The sequence below is a fragment of the Amblyomma maculatum genome, chromosome 1, assembly GCF_055883805.1.
Source record: "Amblyomma maculatum isolate TAMU_Amacu chromosome 1, ASM5588380v1, whole genome shotgun sequence".
Taxonomy (NCBI): domain Eukaryota; kingdom Metazoa; phylum Arthropoda; class Arachnida; order Ixodida; family Ixodidae; genus Amblyomma; species Amblyomma maculatum.
Genome location: NC_139344.1, coordinates 278,456,099 through 278,473,582, shown reverse-complemented (window position 1 = coordinate 278,473,582; position 17,484 = coordinate 278,456,099). Strand labels below are relative to the sequence as shown.

The window sequence follows — 17,484 nt, the reverse complement described above, 5'->3', positions numbered from 1 at the left end:
ACTCATTTGACGTAAGCTGTCACGTTATATGAAAGGCAACCCGACATACAGGATATCCGAGCTTAATGTAACCAGGCCAAGCCCAGGGAAACCAGAGTCGCCAGGCTTAGCCTGGAAATTTTTCTTTTATGTTCGTGAAGGTTAATTGGTGAAGACAAATTAAACGGCTTTCTAATTCTTGGATTGAGTGCCAGTGCCAGTGCAAAAAGTTTACCTCGAAAAATGGCTAGATACGTATGTTGTTTCCATCAGGCTAGCGGTTACGTAAAGCATTTCCTTTACCAGCCGAAAACGATACCTCGCGCAATAAAAAGCTTCCTCGCGACAGCGGCGTTATTTCAATGTCCCGAGACGCGTTCAAAAAAATCAAAACCCGCCTTTTTCTGCTCTCTCAACTGAAGCTTTGCGTGCGCACTGGCAGAGCGATTTAGGTAGGAGCTGGTCACATGACAGTTTTCTGTGAAAGCGAATAAATTAAGTTACGTAAATCGTATCCTGATGTAAACAACGTAGCTAGTAGATTTTTTGCGTTTTTTGTTTTCTTGGAAAGCCGGGAAGGGGGGGGGGGGGGGTGAGGCATTGACAGTTTCTCACTCAGGCCAATAAAAAAAGCATTCATCTCATTAGTCTTCATACTGCAATTGGGGCAGGCGATTCAATAGCTTTTAGTTTCATTTATTTAAATACCCTCAGGGCCCGAAAACATAACAGAATGTGGCTAGGGCTCACCGTATTCTTTAAAAGTTTGGTTACATTTAACTGAGACGTCCTGTATATGTATATAACCCAGCTGTACGAACGTGTGGCCTATTGGGCAGCGAGTATTGAGCAGGTAGATATGCTCGCGATTTTTCGTGCCCTTGCAGCGAAGCGCCAAAAACCACCTCGGTTTATAGGGTCCAACGTCCCAAAGCGACATGTGACAACGGCGTAGTAGACAGCTCCAGAAATTTTGGCCATCTGGGGTTCTTTAATGTGCACTGGCAACGAACAGAACAAGGTGTCTTGCTTTCTGCCTCCATTGAATTATCAACTGTCAAAACGATGCACTCTGCACACAACCCTCAGATGGCACGTGTCACAAATACACTCTATGCGCTCCCCTTTCTTCCCGGCAGTCTCTGCACACACGGGGAAATCAACCACGCCAAGTTTCAAACCCTCATGATGCGCGCACAGCCACGCGGACAATGCTGATGCCACCAGCACCGACGCCAAGCGGCTGGACACTGACAAACTGTTTGCACTAGTCCTCGAAATGCAAAGAAATAGAGGCCGAAGACCAACAACAAAGAACGGTGAATCCAACGTCGACGTGCGTCCTTGACGTGCATCCAGCTTTGCGAAACGGAGGGAAAACAAAAAAGAAATGACAGCGCCGACCGCGATGCCAGCGGGAGCCTGTTTTCGTTCCTTTACTTTTAATGCTGGGCGACGGCATGCGTGCTCGGAAACGCAATGCGCCCAACTTCGCGCAGCAGCTTGTTGCACACACGCGTAGCCATGCTAATTCCTTCGCATTCCGATAAATTACGACCCGTACGAAGCCGCGAACGACGAGCATTGAAGCCACGTGTGCCTTAAGAGCAGCGCTGCCGATGAGAAACAGGCGCTTTAGTGCCAGGAAGCCGAGGGAGAAGGGCGAGACCCCCACAGACGGGCGCTCAATTAAAAAGGATGACTTAACCCGTGCATTAGTCAAGCACGGACGCCTTAATTAATTCTAGGGAGCGCCCCCCAGATTGCACGGCTATATAGCTCTGCTTCTACGATCTTTGAGCAGAAAAAGTGAGGATCACATCTGTCTGGACTGTAAAAGGGAAAGAGACACAGCAGAGGCCACCATGCGGAAAAGCATCGGCTGCGGAGTCGGGGTTTTTCTCAGCTCAGGCGAAATGCAAAAAAACGCTAACGTCGCTACTAATTAATGGCTTCTGACGCTGCTCTCGGTCTCAGTATATTACAGATACGCCAGCAGCGTCCAGCAGCGCACGAGCAGAGGAGCCACTGAGCGAACTACGAAAAGTAGGAGACGTGTTCTAGCCATTCCTGCCCGCTCCCCTAGCAAAACATTTCTGCCAGAAATTTCACCGAAAGGGAATTAAATCACCAGTGAACTCATACTGTCAGCCTTCACACCGACGCATTAAGAGAGATTATATATCACCTGTTCCGACCTAATGCTTCCTCCGATATACCAAATGAACGAACCATTTAATTCTCAAATCAAGAACATGAACAGATACAAAAATAAAACGCATGAATGTCCCCTTTGAGCCAGTGAGCAATATTCCTTCGGCACTGAATGGATTCAGCTGTTCGAGCCATCGCGTTATGCGCATTTTAGGAAAACGCGGCAGTTGGACCATGCCCGCCAATGTTTGCCACCACCGTGTCATGTGCCTTTTCGCTTAGTTTACGTCGCAGGATGGAATGAAACGCATCCAAACTTGCGCCTTATTCTACCAAACTGCCAAGTTTTAACCACGGGCCTAACCCAGGCGAAGGCAGTGCTCGTTGTTTAACAACGTGAGCTCTCGTAGCGCCGATTTTGCCAGTTAGAGCAACACTTGGCCATGAAAATACCGTCATCCACGGTCGAAGCAACCCGACCGATGACCTTCGTTGTCAGGCACGCGCTCCATACCGTCAAACAAACGCTTCACGGGCGTGCTGATGGAACGGGCGGTCGTTACACGCTGCCAATCACTTCGAAATTGATCCGTGAGGCGCATTCACACCACATCGAAGTTTCCAGGACACTTCCGTCGCCGCCGTCGATAAAATCGCAAGAAAACAAGGGCACAAAGGCTGGTTTACTACAACGCTCGGTATCTCAGCAGACTTCCCTGTGGATGGATTCTCGTTCGCAAACATCCAATTTTCTACTCACTAATCACTTTATTTGTGCCTCTATCAATTATCTCGCACATACTGATCCTCACACATCCGCAAGCTACCGCACGAAGTGAAAGACCGCCCGACGCGGATGTAAGGCAACCATGCCATGAACGTGAACTATCGGTGGGGCTGGTTTCGATCTCCTGCCGCCACTTCAACGGAGAAGTGCCAGTTGGAAGCGGCTGCCAACCAGGTCGTCCCACGTGGTCTCGTGACGTCACACAATCAAAACAAACAAAATAAAAACGAGTCAGTGCCAATACCACCTGTGAGGGTTTTCGCTTACAACGCCGACGCAGCATGCATTCCTGCAACGGTGTCTAAAGGCACGCACTAGTCCGCAAACACGGTGAAAACAACGGACGTGTTAAGGCGAAAACATTTCTTGGCTCTTGAGTGGATAGAGCGTGTAGGCACGAACTGTGGTTTCGAACCTCGCCAGAACGACCTGCCCTGGTCCACGCACGAGAGATGTCGCCGCTCTTTTTTTTTTTCTTTGTATCATTTTCACCTTTATACACTGGCCTCAGCCGATCACGCCTCGTGTAAGACTGCAACACACTCTCGCAATGTGCAGTGAACATCGTCATTTTCATCAAGTTCCATCTGCGGCGCTCCGTATTGTCAAGCGGACGCCTACAAACCTAACTGAATCTAGGCGCTTACTGAAATATATAACTAGTAGTTTTCTTCATAATTAAATGTTTAACTATACAATATGCCACGTTAGTGCGTATGTTATACTTTTTCTTTATTTTCATTTTTAGAACTGCAGATCTTCGCACGTCGCGTATTTCGTATTCCTTGCTCTATATACGTCCTTACTTAGTCTCGCGCGGTATTGTTTTTTTTTCTTGTTTTTGAATGCTGCATTTTTTTTTTTATTTGTCGCAAGTTTTTACCGTCACTCATTTTGCTTTTCTTTTAATCAGGGATCAGGAACAATTAAGGAATACAAGGAGTAGAGGGCTGCTGCATCGCTCAGTCGCGCGAGATGGCATTCCAAGACAACTCTGTAGCCACATTAGCGTGGATAAGGGCGTCTGCCAGTTCTAGTTTATATATATATATTATATTTGTGTGAGTATGTATGTGTATGTGACACTTAGAGAGCATTTTCCATCAATAAAAAGTGCCCCCCCCCCCGCCCGAGAGAAAAAGGAAAGAAACCTGTAGAGGCTACCAGAGAGGACCGCACACATATCTCGTAGTTTTGACAAAATCAAGGGCCGAGCGCCACGCATACCCCATTTAATCGTCCTCTCGAATTGAAAAAAAAAAAAAAAAAAAAGGGAGAGGGAGTCTGGACCAGCAAAAGCTTTGCAAGGCTTAAACCCAATTAAAAATAAAAGGGAGCAGAAGCTCGAAAAAAATATATATATTTTTTTAAAGCATACCCCTCAAAGCTTTCCGTGAGCAACAAGGTTTGCAGTAAAATAGACCTTTGGCACAGCAAAGGTAGTGCAGAAGTATAGCGGACGCCGCCTCCGCACGCGAGAGTGGCCACACCTTGACGCAACAGCATAGGTGCGCTGCATCCGACGCGCCGGAAAAGAGCGCTGTCAGCAGCCGGTGGCACTTATCATGCAATCAGCAGCAAAACGAATTTGGCAACGCCTTGGATAAGAGCGCTGTATCGCGCTGCATTCGGAAGCACGGAATGGCTGTCATTTTTGCCGAATAAAAAACGCTGCACCAGGGCTACTTCATTGAAAACATCAGGAACGGATAATTTTCGTGGCTCTACAAGTTTCCTATTCACACCTTTGCGTTTAAAGCGACATAAAAGAAGCATTTAACTTCGACCAATTATTCGTTTCAGTTAGATATCAATTCAGAAAACCGCTTAGGTTTTTTTTTTCTTTTTTTTAAATCTTGGTCATACTCGGGTTAGTTGGTTCTCCATATTAAGAAGTTTGCGCAAATACTTAATACGACAAAGAAAAGACACAAACTACGATTGACAAGCGCCACCTCAGGTCAATTGTAGCAGGGCACACCTACCAGGTGCCCTCGGTTACTTGAGTTACAGGATAAAAGAAAAATTTGGCAGGCGAGGAAAACCAGTTGCATACTGTTTCCACCCACATTGCGCACCACAAGCAATTTTTTGTCTTGTATTTAATTTGATTATGAATGTATTTTGCCTAAATATTGAATTTAGGCAATAAATGATATTTCCAAAGCAGTCCACCCAGAAACACCATTGCATTATTTGCGATAAGGAAAGCCTCAAGTGTATCGTTTCTCCCGGTTCCAAAGAAATTCCACGAATGGAACTAAAACCACAAGACTAGCGCATTCGTGCGCCTGATCGTGCAGTCTTCAACCGGTGTTTGAGCGCGGCCCGCTAGCTGCATCCATGACAAGCTCAAGTATTAACTGGGACAATCGGTGGTGTGTGTATGTGTGTGCGTGAGAGGACTTGCGTGTGGAGGTACGTATGTGTTTTGACACGCCTGACTTCGTCATGCAGCGCCAGAAAATACAGCACTTTTTTTCCGCAAAAACCCAGAACAGAGCGCATTAGACGCACAGGGAGCTCGGTGGAGATGTGACGTCTGCTAATTACATGATGCAACAACGACTACGGAGTCAAATTCCAACTGCCTGCTGTGCAATGCACTCGCTCCGTGGTTGAGCCGCACTGCGAAGCAAAAGAATGACGTTAAGCGACTCCTGCGCGAGAAACCAAGGGCGCACAGAAACGACAGCCATAACAGCAAGACACGCAGGTAGAAAATAGGATTCCTTTACTACCGGTATGAGCAGTGTGAGCGTTACAAAACATCGCCCAACCGGTGCGCAGCAGAGAACCGGAGCTGTTGGCCGCTTGTGGACCTGGTTCCAAACGAACGTCCTGCGCTGTGCATGCTCCACACACGCCATGTATTCTCCAAAACGCTGAAGTGTTTCGGACAAAATTCTCTGGCGTATTTGCAGCAAGCAGTTGAGACAGGCTCTGTAGGTTCTAGAAACGGTGCTCGCGCGAACGGAAGCAGAGGACTGATTGCAAAGGTATGAGTGCAGGCAGAGATAAAGGCAACTCTGACGATCGAAAGATGACAGGGGGCCCTAAGTACTGCGCCTGTTGTCGAAAAATAGCACAAAGAGGTCGCTAAGAATGGGATATACGGACCGGGTGGTCGGAACAGGTACAGCGAACGGAAGCGTACGCTAATATTTCTATGCGTACGGATTGGTTTGGATAGTGAAAAAAAAAAAAAAAAAAATCAATTTGCAACTCTACGTCCTTTGGGCAATTGCCACGCAGCCGGAGCATAGAAAAATATGCGGAGCTGCAAACATCCCATCGAAGGACGAGCAACGTGAGTACAGGCGCACTGCTAATGGAGCTGAGTGAGGGTCGACGGAGAAGCACCGCAACTAGAACACACGCTTGTGTTGGCCCTCCTCTGTGTCCTCGTAGTGGTGCTCCCCAATCGATTCGACTCAACAAAGCCAGGATGAGTATTTTTGTCACGGTGAAAAATAATTATACACGGCGCGGACAACAGCAAGGGCTTAATCCACAGTTGCGCTATACACGACTGTCACGATGACTCATTTCGCGGCCGCACGTTTCGGATAGCATAAAATTCAAGTGGCAACTCGTCCGATGTTCAGTCAAAGCAAAATATATTGAGTATCAGGCGACCTTAACTTACATCCGGAGAGTCGACAACGACGTGGTGGGGCGAGAAAGCAAAGTTCTGTCCGCTAATATGTGCGCCGCCTTGAACTACCCTGAGGCTAGGAAGTTCCACTGCGCACAAAGAAGGCTCCTCTGAGGGAGTATTTGTCGACACAGAAATAATGCCAGCGTGCGCTCGAATGGGCCACAAACTGACTTCTCGCAAACCACACAGACCACGCGCGAGAAACTTGGCGAGACAGCAATAAGCGTCCTCCTAGTCGGCAAACAAAATGAGCCCCGGGAGCGAGCGGCCATTTCGCACGTGAAAAGTGCAGTGGTCAGACTTTGCTCCAACTGCGCTCGCCCACGGGGCACAAGTCTCGGTGCCGTTTCGCAAGCGCCGATTAAGTTCCGGCAGAAATAAAACTGGGGGCAGGCAGAAAGCGAGTCACCGTGTTTTCTCAGTATTGCGCTTGCGTCGTTCGCTGAGCGCGCAAATTGTCGCGACGCGTGCTCACATCGCGAAAATAACGTAAAATGAAAAATGAAACAAACATTCCTCCCTACCTGTTGTCAAAGCGTCCCGGCTGCTCCGTTGTTACTCTCCCGCAGTCGGTCGTTCCAGGTTTACGCGGAGAGTCGGCGGCTGCGAGAGGAGAAGCGCGAGTAGTCAATACAGCTTCTGCCACACGGGTTACACAAGGACAACGATCCTGTCGCGCTGCACACTGGCGGGGGGCGAGAGCACACACGACGGTGGCAACTTTTCTTCAGCACATGTCGATGAGAGAGAGAAAAAAAAACAAAAAAGACGCCGCAATTTCAGACCGCGCAATGCTTACTACTGACGAAACCGAGCAAAAGTCCGACTGCTTAAAAGAAAGACAAAAGCCGCGTGACATTTGACCAAACAAGCCGTTTCCGCTGGGAACAAGGAATTTAAAAACACCCGAGAGAAGAGAGGGAGCGCCGAAGACGACACGCGCCCAGCGGAGCGAGCTTAGCGGGAGAGGGAGCATCGTATCCGCCGGGGGCACGCGCCAATGGCCAATCGCGGGGAGTCATATCGCGCGACGCGAACGGGTCCCCAGAGCGACAACGGAAAGCGCACGCACCGGAGCGCGAGCAACGCGGTGCGCAATATCTCGCCGCTGGCGCACCAGATACCAGGAAAAGAGAAGGCCGGCCGGGTTTTCCCGTAAACAGTATTTGCTCAATAGAGAGCGCGCATTCCCGGCGGCTGCTTCGCACCGACGGACACAGCAAAGAATGGGAAGGCACAAGGGAAGCCTGGCGGTGGCACACCCCACCAGCACGTTCCGCGAGAGGTAATCTGACCGACGCGTGAAAGTTGAAAACTGTATGCCGACGCAATGCGTTCTTGTCACATCGTGGCAGTTCTGCTACGCGCAGTGCACACAGAAAAACAGCGGGCAGAAAGAAACACCATACTCAGAGCTATGGGTGCAACGAGAAATGTCATTTCTGTTACGGTTTAAACTGATTCACCTCGCCGACTACGAGGTGAAGAAGGAAAGAGATCCTAGAGCACTGGAGCACCTGTGGAACTGGCGGCAACACAGCGTGGGAGGAAACTACATTCAGCTTGCGCCGTGAACGCCATCTCATGGTGACCTTCAGAGTACAGGTGCTGTCCCATCGAAACGCGCGTCGGTGACACGACATAACGCGATCTAATATAACGGAGCTGCTTCCTCTGCTGGAGAGGAGAAAGAGTCGGGAGCACGCAAAAACGTGTTTTGCGAAATTCCACATTTGTCACCGACAATTCGTCTTCGCGGAAAATGCACGCGATTATGCTATGTAGATAGGCTGTACAGCAAAGGTTAATAGAACGAAGAATTGGTTTGTTTAGACCCATTTAGAATTAGCAGAGGGAATTAAAACGTCCCCTCTTCAACGCTTGGTTAGCGTGTACGCATGTACGCGTTTGTGTCCCCTGATCCTTTTTGCAATTTTTTGCACAGCTTTCCAATTCGAAATGGCAACCAACGACAGTACTGCCTCGACTTCTTGCGAGATCATGATAAGACCGCTACGATTGCTGGCTTCACCTGGCAAGTGCGTCGCGATAAGCGGCAGCTGATTTATGCAGGCCTACCGGTGGCCATCAACCCGATGTCACTAATATTCGGTAGCGAAGCTTACGCCGAGGCTTTTTGTTTTTGGTCTTACCGTAGCACAGAGATCTATTAGGCACGTCTTAATTTATTATGTCGCGTTAGGCTGACACCGCTTGAAGGCAATTTTGCTTAATTGCACAGCTTGAACGCAAGTTGAATGGGCTTGGCTGTAAGCGTAGTTTTTGCTTTAGCACTGCATAGGTTTTGGTTCTTTTTTTTTTTTTTTTGCTCTAACACTGTAAACGTTGCTGCCATTTTATGAAAGGCAGTGAAAAAATGGCTGAGCCCTCGGCTCCGCAAAAAAAAAAAAAAAAAAAAAAGGCACCTGCGGCAAGGCCGTTGAAACCACGAAACGTTTACTTTCATAGGAGCACCGCCTTAAGCAGAGACGCCCCAGCCAACCCTGCTTCCACTTTATGCATTTCGAGCCTATAAAGGAGGCTGGGTACTTGATGTTAGGTTGCATGTTTTATTCATTACAATGACCAGTAAGACATCATTATATACTCACGTTACTATACTATACATAGACATTGCTATACACACTGAGCTAAAAATAAAATTAGGAAAGGCGCAGTACCTGTCGCACTTCTCGCTGGACGCCTGAAAAAAGCCGTACGGGAGAAAGGTGGCAGTGAAAGTGGAAAGAGGAGCCGTAGTGGAGGGCTTCAGATTGTTTGTGGGGTTTAACGTCCCAAAGGGACTCAGGCTATGAGAGACGCCGTAGTGGAGGACTCGGTAAATTTCGACCCCCTGGGGTTCTTCAACATGCACTGAGGTCACACAACAACTCCAACCAAACGCAGCCGCCGAGGCCGGGATTGGATCCTGCATTCTTGGGCACAGTAGTCGAGCGCCGTAACCACTGCGCCACCGCGGCGGGGCTTCAGAGTAATTTCGACCACCTGGGTATATTTAACGTGCGCTGACATCGCACAGCACACGGGAGTCAGCGTTTCGTTTCGCCTCCATCGAAACGCGGCCGCCGCGATCGGGTTCGAACCCTGGGACTCCGCGTCAATAGCACAGCGTCTTAACCACCGAGCCACCACGGCGGGTCGATATAATCGCTATCCTTCAATGTTTTCACAATGCTAAAGCTAGCCTACCTAAAGAACAGCAATCGCAACGAGTGAAGAAGCAGCATGGCAGTTTTTTGTTCCTTCAGAAGATCTACACTACTTTACTTCGACATCATACCCGTCGTTAGGTTGGTGAAACCAAACCAAGTTTACCGGTCATAAACCACGTGGTGATCCATGTAATGTCGGACGCCTCATTAAGAAGAAAAACGCAACCTAACTTTTGTGTCTATACTGCTCTAAGCGCCACCTGGCCGAAGTTGGTGGTCTCACCCTCCGCTAAGAAGCGCCTGAATGCGTTAGAGTTGGCAGATTTGAGTCAAGTGACACCGAACGCTATACTCTGGATTTGAGACACCATGCCGAGTAAAGGGAGAATTCCGATTAATTTCGACCAAATTAGCATTTTACAGAAGGAAGCAAGATGAAAGGACGCCCGTGTATTAGGGGAATGAAAGGCGGACTAGCAGACGACGCGCTCTGAAGGGAACAAAGTTTGGGCGCCTGAAAGCTGCGCTTCTGTCTTTAGCGGCGCAATTTTGCAGCGTTGATGTGCTAAGACGCTGCCGCAGCGCCCCTGACCGTGCACGTGGCTGCGCGTACTTTCTTTCTCAGTGCGTTGCCCGTTGCGGCTCTTCTCCGGCGGGTGGGAGCCCGACTGCTGCAACGCGTGCCAATTACGTTCAATTAATGTCTGAAGCGGCGTCGCGGAAGCATCTTGTCGTGAGCTTCCCTTACATGACTGGCTTGTGTGTTATCAATAAAAAACTCTCTAAGCAGGTGGCAAAAATATCAATGCGGATGAAGAATCGGTACAAGCAGTGAACAAAGAACAGAAATGATACATCACCTGCGATAGCAGGAGAGAGCAAGCTGCCGGGCATTCAATATGTGCCCTTGCTCGTCAGCGCGTACAAATAGACGGACGTGCGTCGTACACACGCACTAGCAGTGCCGCTCTGATGATTACAGCCCTTTGAAGACACCAGCGCGACCACGCAAAAGCGGTGGCCCATCGAGGCGCATGAAAACTGTGGCACATGGTATAGCAGTTTGTGAGTCTAACGTCCCCAGGCTGCACGCGTACAGAGTTCTGGCAATGCCGTACTCTAAGAAATTTGGTACAGCATTCCGTATGGTAAATACGCTTACAACGACCGTATGAGGCAACAATGGTAAGGCAACCAGGGCAACACGCTACAGCATTGGCAGAACCAGACCTATACTGCTGGCGCTGAGACATTCGATTCAGTTTCAGCCAGCTAGGTTCATTAAAGCGCATCAGCATCGCGAAACGCTTTTCGTATTTCGAATGCGACCGTAGACCTTCGCATCATCAGCCAAACATCGCGAAAAAAAAAAAGAAATAACAGGTAGATGCGGCAAGCAAACGTACACGGGGCGGTAGCAAGCATACAGCGCGAAGAAAAGAGAGAAAAAATAAAAAAGTTTCGTTCAATGTAGCCTCTTATTTTAAATCTCGTTGCTCATTCAGAGCAAAAAACTGACTTTGCGAGGATATCGTGAAATACCCATTTTTCTAATTGGGTATTCCACGTACTCCCACTCACCCAAGACACAAAAGCGTGCGCATCTCATTCAAGTGAGAAGCGGGCATTTAATAAAAGAGCCAAATGGGGGAGAAAAAAAAAAGGTTAAAACTCGCTGTGGTTGTGCAGTGGTTAGGGCGCTCGACTACTGCCCCGAAGGATACGGGATCGAATCCCGGTCACGAAGGCCGCTTCTCGATGGAGTCGAAAAGCCATACGCACCCGTGTGCTGTGCGATGTCAGTGCACGTTAAAGAACCCCAAGTAGTCGAAATTTCCGGAGTCCTCCACTACGGCGTATCTCATAGCCTGAGTCGCGTTGGGACGTTAAGCCCCACAAACCAAGCCAAACCTAAAAAGATTTAAAAGAAAAAAAAAACAACTAGAGAATAAAACCAGCCTCCTCTGAAGCGCGCGCGCACCTGACAAGGTCTTTTCAGAACCGCGTCACTGCGCAAGAGAGAAAGCCCTGCGCGAGCGCAAAACAAGTTTCACGTGCAGGCAGAGTGAGTGAGTGAGTGAACTTTATTAACTGCTCGGGGATCTTTTTCTTCGCCTCTTCAGCCGAGGCTGACAAGCTGTTGGCGCCCCCAGTCCAGGGCACCACTGGCTGTCGCCAGTTTGCGAGCTCTTGTGACCAGGTAGAGCTGAGCCTCCGGGTCAGAGCTGGCCAGCAAAGCCTCCCACTGTCTTTCATTTGGGTTTTCAATTTTTTGTAGTTGATGTGAGCTGCATTCCCATGTTATGTGGTACAAGGTAGGGTCAGTGTGCACTACCGTCCGCAGCGCCATGCTGCGATGCTGTTTTCCCCCTATAGCTGTTTTCTACATTTATTGCTCGCTTTTTCCTCATTCTTGTTCCCCAAAAACCTCGTGCATTCCATAAAAATGAGCTCTTGACAAAACACGGTTCAGCATTTCCCGCGTGAGCCAGAAATGCAGAGAATGCGCCGATGCATGTCAACACTGCTGTTCACGTGCACCTGCAAGTGTACAACGACATACTGTTCGTTTGAATGAAAAACGCAAGCTCGGCTCTACTTACCTGAAACGCTCTTCTCTCACATCAGTTCTGTATATCATTACGCATTTGGATAATACGATGAAGTGCAGTGGTAGACGCCTGACTACTGTGCCGGAGTACCCTGGTTTGATCCCGACCGCCGGTGGCTGCGTTTCCGCTTTAATTCCCACCTTCCTTCCCTTCCCTTACGATCGGTTCAGGTGTCCACAGAACAAGTGTGAAAGATACTGCGCCTTACCTTTCCCGTGAACGAATTATCATTATAATACGATAACCCGCAAGATGATATATAGCTTGCATGAGAAATGCCCGATAATCAGTTGGCGCCACCACATAAGACCAGCGCTTACCGCTAAGTGTATTTTCTTTCTCTTATGCCGCCAATACAATATTGTGAATCTGTTTATCCAGAAGTAAGTTCAGCGAGTTATTATTATTTAAAACGGTCGAAAAGTGACGAAAACGACCAGCCGCCTTCAATAATGCTCGCCAGGCCCCCGGCGCTTATTAGCTGCCTTCTGTGGTCAAAGCAAACGTCGATTTAAGCAACCGAAACTATAAGCTCGGTGAGCGTTACGGTTCGCTGGATCTTTTTAACTTCCTCTGCACGACTATCTAAATCGCACACACGGAGCCTGCAGGATCGATAGACGTACTTGCCGTATACGACTGATATGTTAAATCGCGAATGGCGCATCGATCGCTGGTCATATATCAAGTGCCGCCGCTTCGCTGTTTAATTTTAGCACGAAGAACGCGGAGAGAAGCGCCCTCGTCGGCGTTAAATTTCCACTCGCCCGCCAATCTGCCGAGAATCAATCGGGCGCGAACATCTGCCGATTCGTTTCGTGGGCCCCCTGAAAGCTGCCACACGAGGTCTTGGGTCGCACTGGCATTGTTCTGTCAATAGTGACCTAAAATGGAAGATGTTTTACATGGCAGCATGCGCGAACTACTAGCGGGAAGGGCTGATGCAATCTGAGATCACCGACTGCCGAGCGTCGCTGAAGGAGAGGAGACTGTCAACGTCGCTCGTGCAAATAAAGAGCAGAGCAAGTAGTCGTCCAATACTTTTGGTTAAAGGAAATAAAAATCAAATACTGTTCGCGCCGCAGGAAAGAATTTGACTGAGGACAGCAGATGGTCGGTCTCGTAAGCAGCACGGGTTTTGAAGCATTTTTTTTTTTTCAGCGAGGCGATCATATTACCGTAGTGTGATTGCGCAATGAAATTGCTCAACAAAACAATATTAACGTGCACCTGGGTTGGAATGCCACTAGGATCTGGTTTGGTTTGGTCTGTGGGGTTTTTAACGTCCCGAAGCGACTCAGGCTATGAGAGACGCCGTAGTGGAGGGCTTCGGAAATTTCGGTCACCTGGGGTTCTTTAACGCGCACTGAAATCGCACAGCACACGGGCGCCTTGCGTGTCGCTTCCACCGAAAAGCGGCCGGCGCGGCCGGGATTCGATCCCTCATCCTTGGGGACGGTAGTCGAGCGCCGTAACCACTGCACCACCATGGCAGGATGTTCGGCCAATCAAGGAACATGTAGTGACTTTCCCTAACGTAAAGAGACTTGTGCTATGGCGCTCATCGCTGCATTCTGAAGAGGCTACGCGCCCTGGCTATATTTATGCATTTAAACTTTCCTGCATCTAAAATACGATCTGTTTGCGAAGTAGGCCGGAAATAAAAGATGTACAAAAGCAGATACAGACAGCATCAACACGCACGTAAGCCGGAGTTGTACCAGCGTCAGCACAGCTATGGGCGGAGCTTATATGCTGCACTGCCGCTGCTTACTTGGCATTGCATTGCCGAACCGACGCGCTTGATAGCTTTTCCTGTTTGGTTTGTGTGGTTTAACGTCCCAAAGCGACTCAGGCTATGAGAGACGCCGTAGTGGAGGCGGGCTCCGGAAATTTTGAACACGACCACCTGGTGTTCTTTAACGTGCACTGAGGTCACACAACACACGGACGCCTTGCTTTTCGCCGCCATCGAAAAGCGGCCGCCGCGGTCGGGATCCGATCCCACATCTTTGGGCACAATAGTCGAGCGCCGTAACCTATCACGGTGGGGCCTGATAGCTTTTCTTGCCACTAATCTCTTGAAGCGTTCAAAAACGCTGGTTCCTGTGAAATGAACGCCGAGACAGGACAGCGGCGACGCTGTTTTAGCCGATTCCCATGCGTTGATTTCCTACCGGAGCGGATCAGAGCAACGCCCTCCAGACTGGTTCCATCATGCGCCACCAGGGCAATGCGCACATCACTGGCGCAAAAGGCAGATTAACGAAGCAACACAAGGGTCGCGCTGCACACACTTCAATGCTCGAAGCGCAATAAAACGCCTAGACGGCTACCGAGCTTCGATTAACTGAGCGCGTAATCAATCTAATATAAAACCAATGCGCCATTACGCTGAAAGCTTGTTTTTCAATATAGAAGCATAGGCTAGGTTTCACTCAAACCAGTTGCAATGCACGTATTGAAATGCACAAATGAACACGCAATTACAATGAAACAGACGAAGAGAACAATTGTATTTGTTCGCTGCGCTACTGAAAGAGAGCATGTGACGGAGCGAAAATAACGCGTGGCTCACACCACCCACATCTGCTTAGCGGTGATAGGAAGGCGACGTCACCTTAGTCTCCAATCCGGGGTACCGCATTTATTTGCATAATGCATTTTCTTTTCTCACAAAACAATTCGTGGAAATTTGGTGGATGCATTCATCACGCGGGATAAAATACAGAAGAATAGTACTGCTTGGTAATCAAAATAAGAGGTCCATTACGCGAGTAAATACGGTATTCAGCCTGTCTGCCTTCGCAGTGGCGGTCTGAAAGAACCTCCGTTTATACCGCTGGTTCAGACGACAGCGTGTGCACAATGAATAAACGGAACTAACGATTGTACATGCTTAGCTCCGCCCCAAAGCGATGCCAGGAAGGAATGGATGAGACAACAGGTGCGTAGTGTAATGCGGTCGACGCACCGGAACGCCAACTCTTGAGAACGCTGAGAAACGTCTTGCTGGCCGATGCGCTGCCGGTGGCATCAACCCTTCCCTCACGTGTCCCTAATGTTCCTCCGAAACGGGCCGGTTGCGCAATCAGCAGCGTCGCACACGAGCACAAAGTGACGCCCACCGACCTTCGGCGCGGTCACGCTGCCAGACAAAACAGCGTAGAGCGCCGTGAGAAAGCCGTTTGCCTCCACTGAAGAGACAAAATCACCGCCGGGTGCAACCTTTTCGGCCTTGACATTGTGGCTAGCGTGGAGGGCCAGGCTGAAAAGGGCCGCCGATGGAGATGCGCCCTCGCTGCTGAAAAATATCCACAAATTCGACCAGAACGTATGTATAAAATGACATCCGCTAACGGAAATTCTTGCTTCGCGAAACCGTGATTCAGTGGGCGATTTGGATTGAGATCCTGGGTGGACCTGCCCCGATTAGAATATGTAGCACGCCGAAGCAAACAATACAAGCGGGGCACAATCGATCGCGTTCGGTTATCCGCCCTGCGGTAGAAATGCGGCCTAGCAGCGCGCGGATCGGCTTACCGTGCGGCGGCGCCAAGCGGCCAGCTGCAGACCGGGGGAGCCGCCATCCGAGCTTAGTTTACGAAAGGAAGCGCGCACACGGCTGTCGCCGGCAGCGTTCGGAGGAGGAGCCAAACACGGGAAAGGACGCCCGCTCAGCGCGCCGGTAATAAATCTCCGCGCCATCTCGGCGATGCAGAGCGCGGGTATAAATTTGCCCTTGCCCCGGATAACAAGGCGTCCAATGGGGCGGGCTGCCATTATGGGCCGCCGAGAAAAACAGGCAGGCACGGTAACGGTGACGCCAGAGGCAACAGACGTATCCGAGTGTCGCCCTTCGGCGATCGCCAAGGTCAGCCTGCCACTAGCGTTTGCACACCACCGCGTCACAGGCTGGAGTCGATGGTTGCACATTATCACACTCACCGCGGATCACCAGCGAAGCCTCGCCAACGTGGCAGAAGGGGAAGGTTATCCGCTGGCTCGCTGACACGCGACGTCTTCACGCAGGAGAACCAGTACGACGTCGGACCAACTCTTTCGCTCCATTTCACCGCTGCAGTACTCCGAAAAAAGAAAGCCACAGCTGGCGTTGATCATACCTCAAAAGCGCGAATGATTGCCCCAGTCTGAACAAGATAGGCGTGATTCGCTTTGCGTCTAAATATAGGGTGTGTTACGGTGCACTTTCTTGTCGTTACGAATCGCTCATTTTCGACTCATGCAATGCTTTACGGAGGCCGGCGGCAGGTGCTTTCCAAGCCAACCTACCCGAGCGGATATTCATAAAGCGCAATGCGTTGGTGAGGAACAGGAGCAACCCGGCCCCGAAAACAGCGGACGCATTCCTGTCGCGGCTTCATCCCCACCCGATTTCTCCGTTCAGTCACCAAAGCTACAGCTTTTTCTTTATTAGCGCGAACTTTGCCGGGTGAGTCGCGAACTAATTGTTAAAAATATATAAAAGCTCAGGCTAAGCCTGACGCGAGAAACTCGCCAGGTAAGGAATAATGCACATGAGCACCGATGGAAAGGCAGGCTCTGTAAGTAGCCAGAGGTGGCCATATATAACGCGCAGGTAGCGGCGTTATATGTGAACATCTGAGTACAGGAAGGATATATTTCCATTTTTCTGCTTCAGAAAAGCGAACGATCAAAAAAAAAAAAAATACCGTGTCTGCGCGCCGAGAAACAACCAGAGAGAAGGTGGGATAAAAAATAACGAAGAGACCCATGGCAATGATAAAAAATTTCATTCACCCACCCAGCACGTCATGCTGACAGGCAGTGGCACATGTGCCGTTAGGACTCACAAGCGCCCATCACGAAGAGCTTCCACAGAGAAAAAGAGCGAAAAGGGAAGAAATAGGTGGCAGGCCAAAGGCAGAATTATCCCCGGGAGCGGCGGCAGCCGGCTCAGAGAAGCCATAAACAGAAGGGCTGGCGAGCGGATTGGCGACGACAGGCGGCCTTTCGCTAATCGTCAGCGTGGACCGGGTGAAACGGAGCAGCCGTTCGTGATAGGCTCCCGGTAAGAAAACGAGAGGACAGGCCACCGCCGGCTTCGGATTCTCCGCAGAACTCGCGAGCTCGCGA

The 17,484-nt window shown here is 49.8% G+C and overlaps 1 protein-coding gene and 1 long non-coding RNA gene across 5 annotated transcripts in view; one reads left to right on the top strand and one right to left on the bottom strand.

Moving 5' to 3' along the window:
* The window catches only part of Ae2 (anion exchange protein Ae2), a 228,046-nt gene that overhangs the window by 134,804 nt on the left and 75,758 nt on the right, over positions 1–17,484 (bottom strand). For all 4 annotated transcript variants that reach the window (XM_084591397.1, XM_084591398.1, XM_084591401.1 and 1 more), the window contains one exon: positions 7,106–7,184. The gene's annotated coding sequence lies outside the window, so the exon portion shown is untranslated. The remainder of the gene's footprint in view (positions 1–7,105; positions 7,185–17,484) is intronic.
* LOC146206635 (uncharacterized) overlaps positions 7,552–17,484 on the top strand; it is a 28,064-nt gene continuing 18,131 nt past the window's right edge. Inside the window, exon 1 of the long non-coding RNA XR_014704478.1 lies at positions 7,552–8,186. This is a non-coding gene — a long non-coding RNA (uncharacterized LOC146206635). The remainder of the gene's footprint in view (positions 8,187–17,484) is intronic.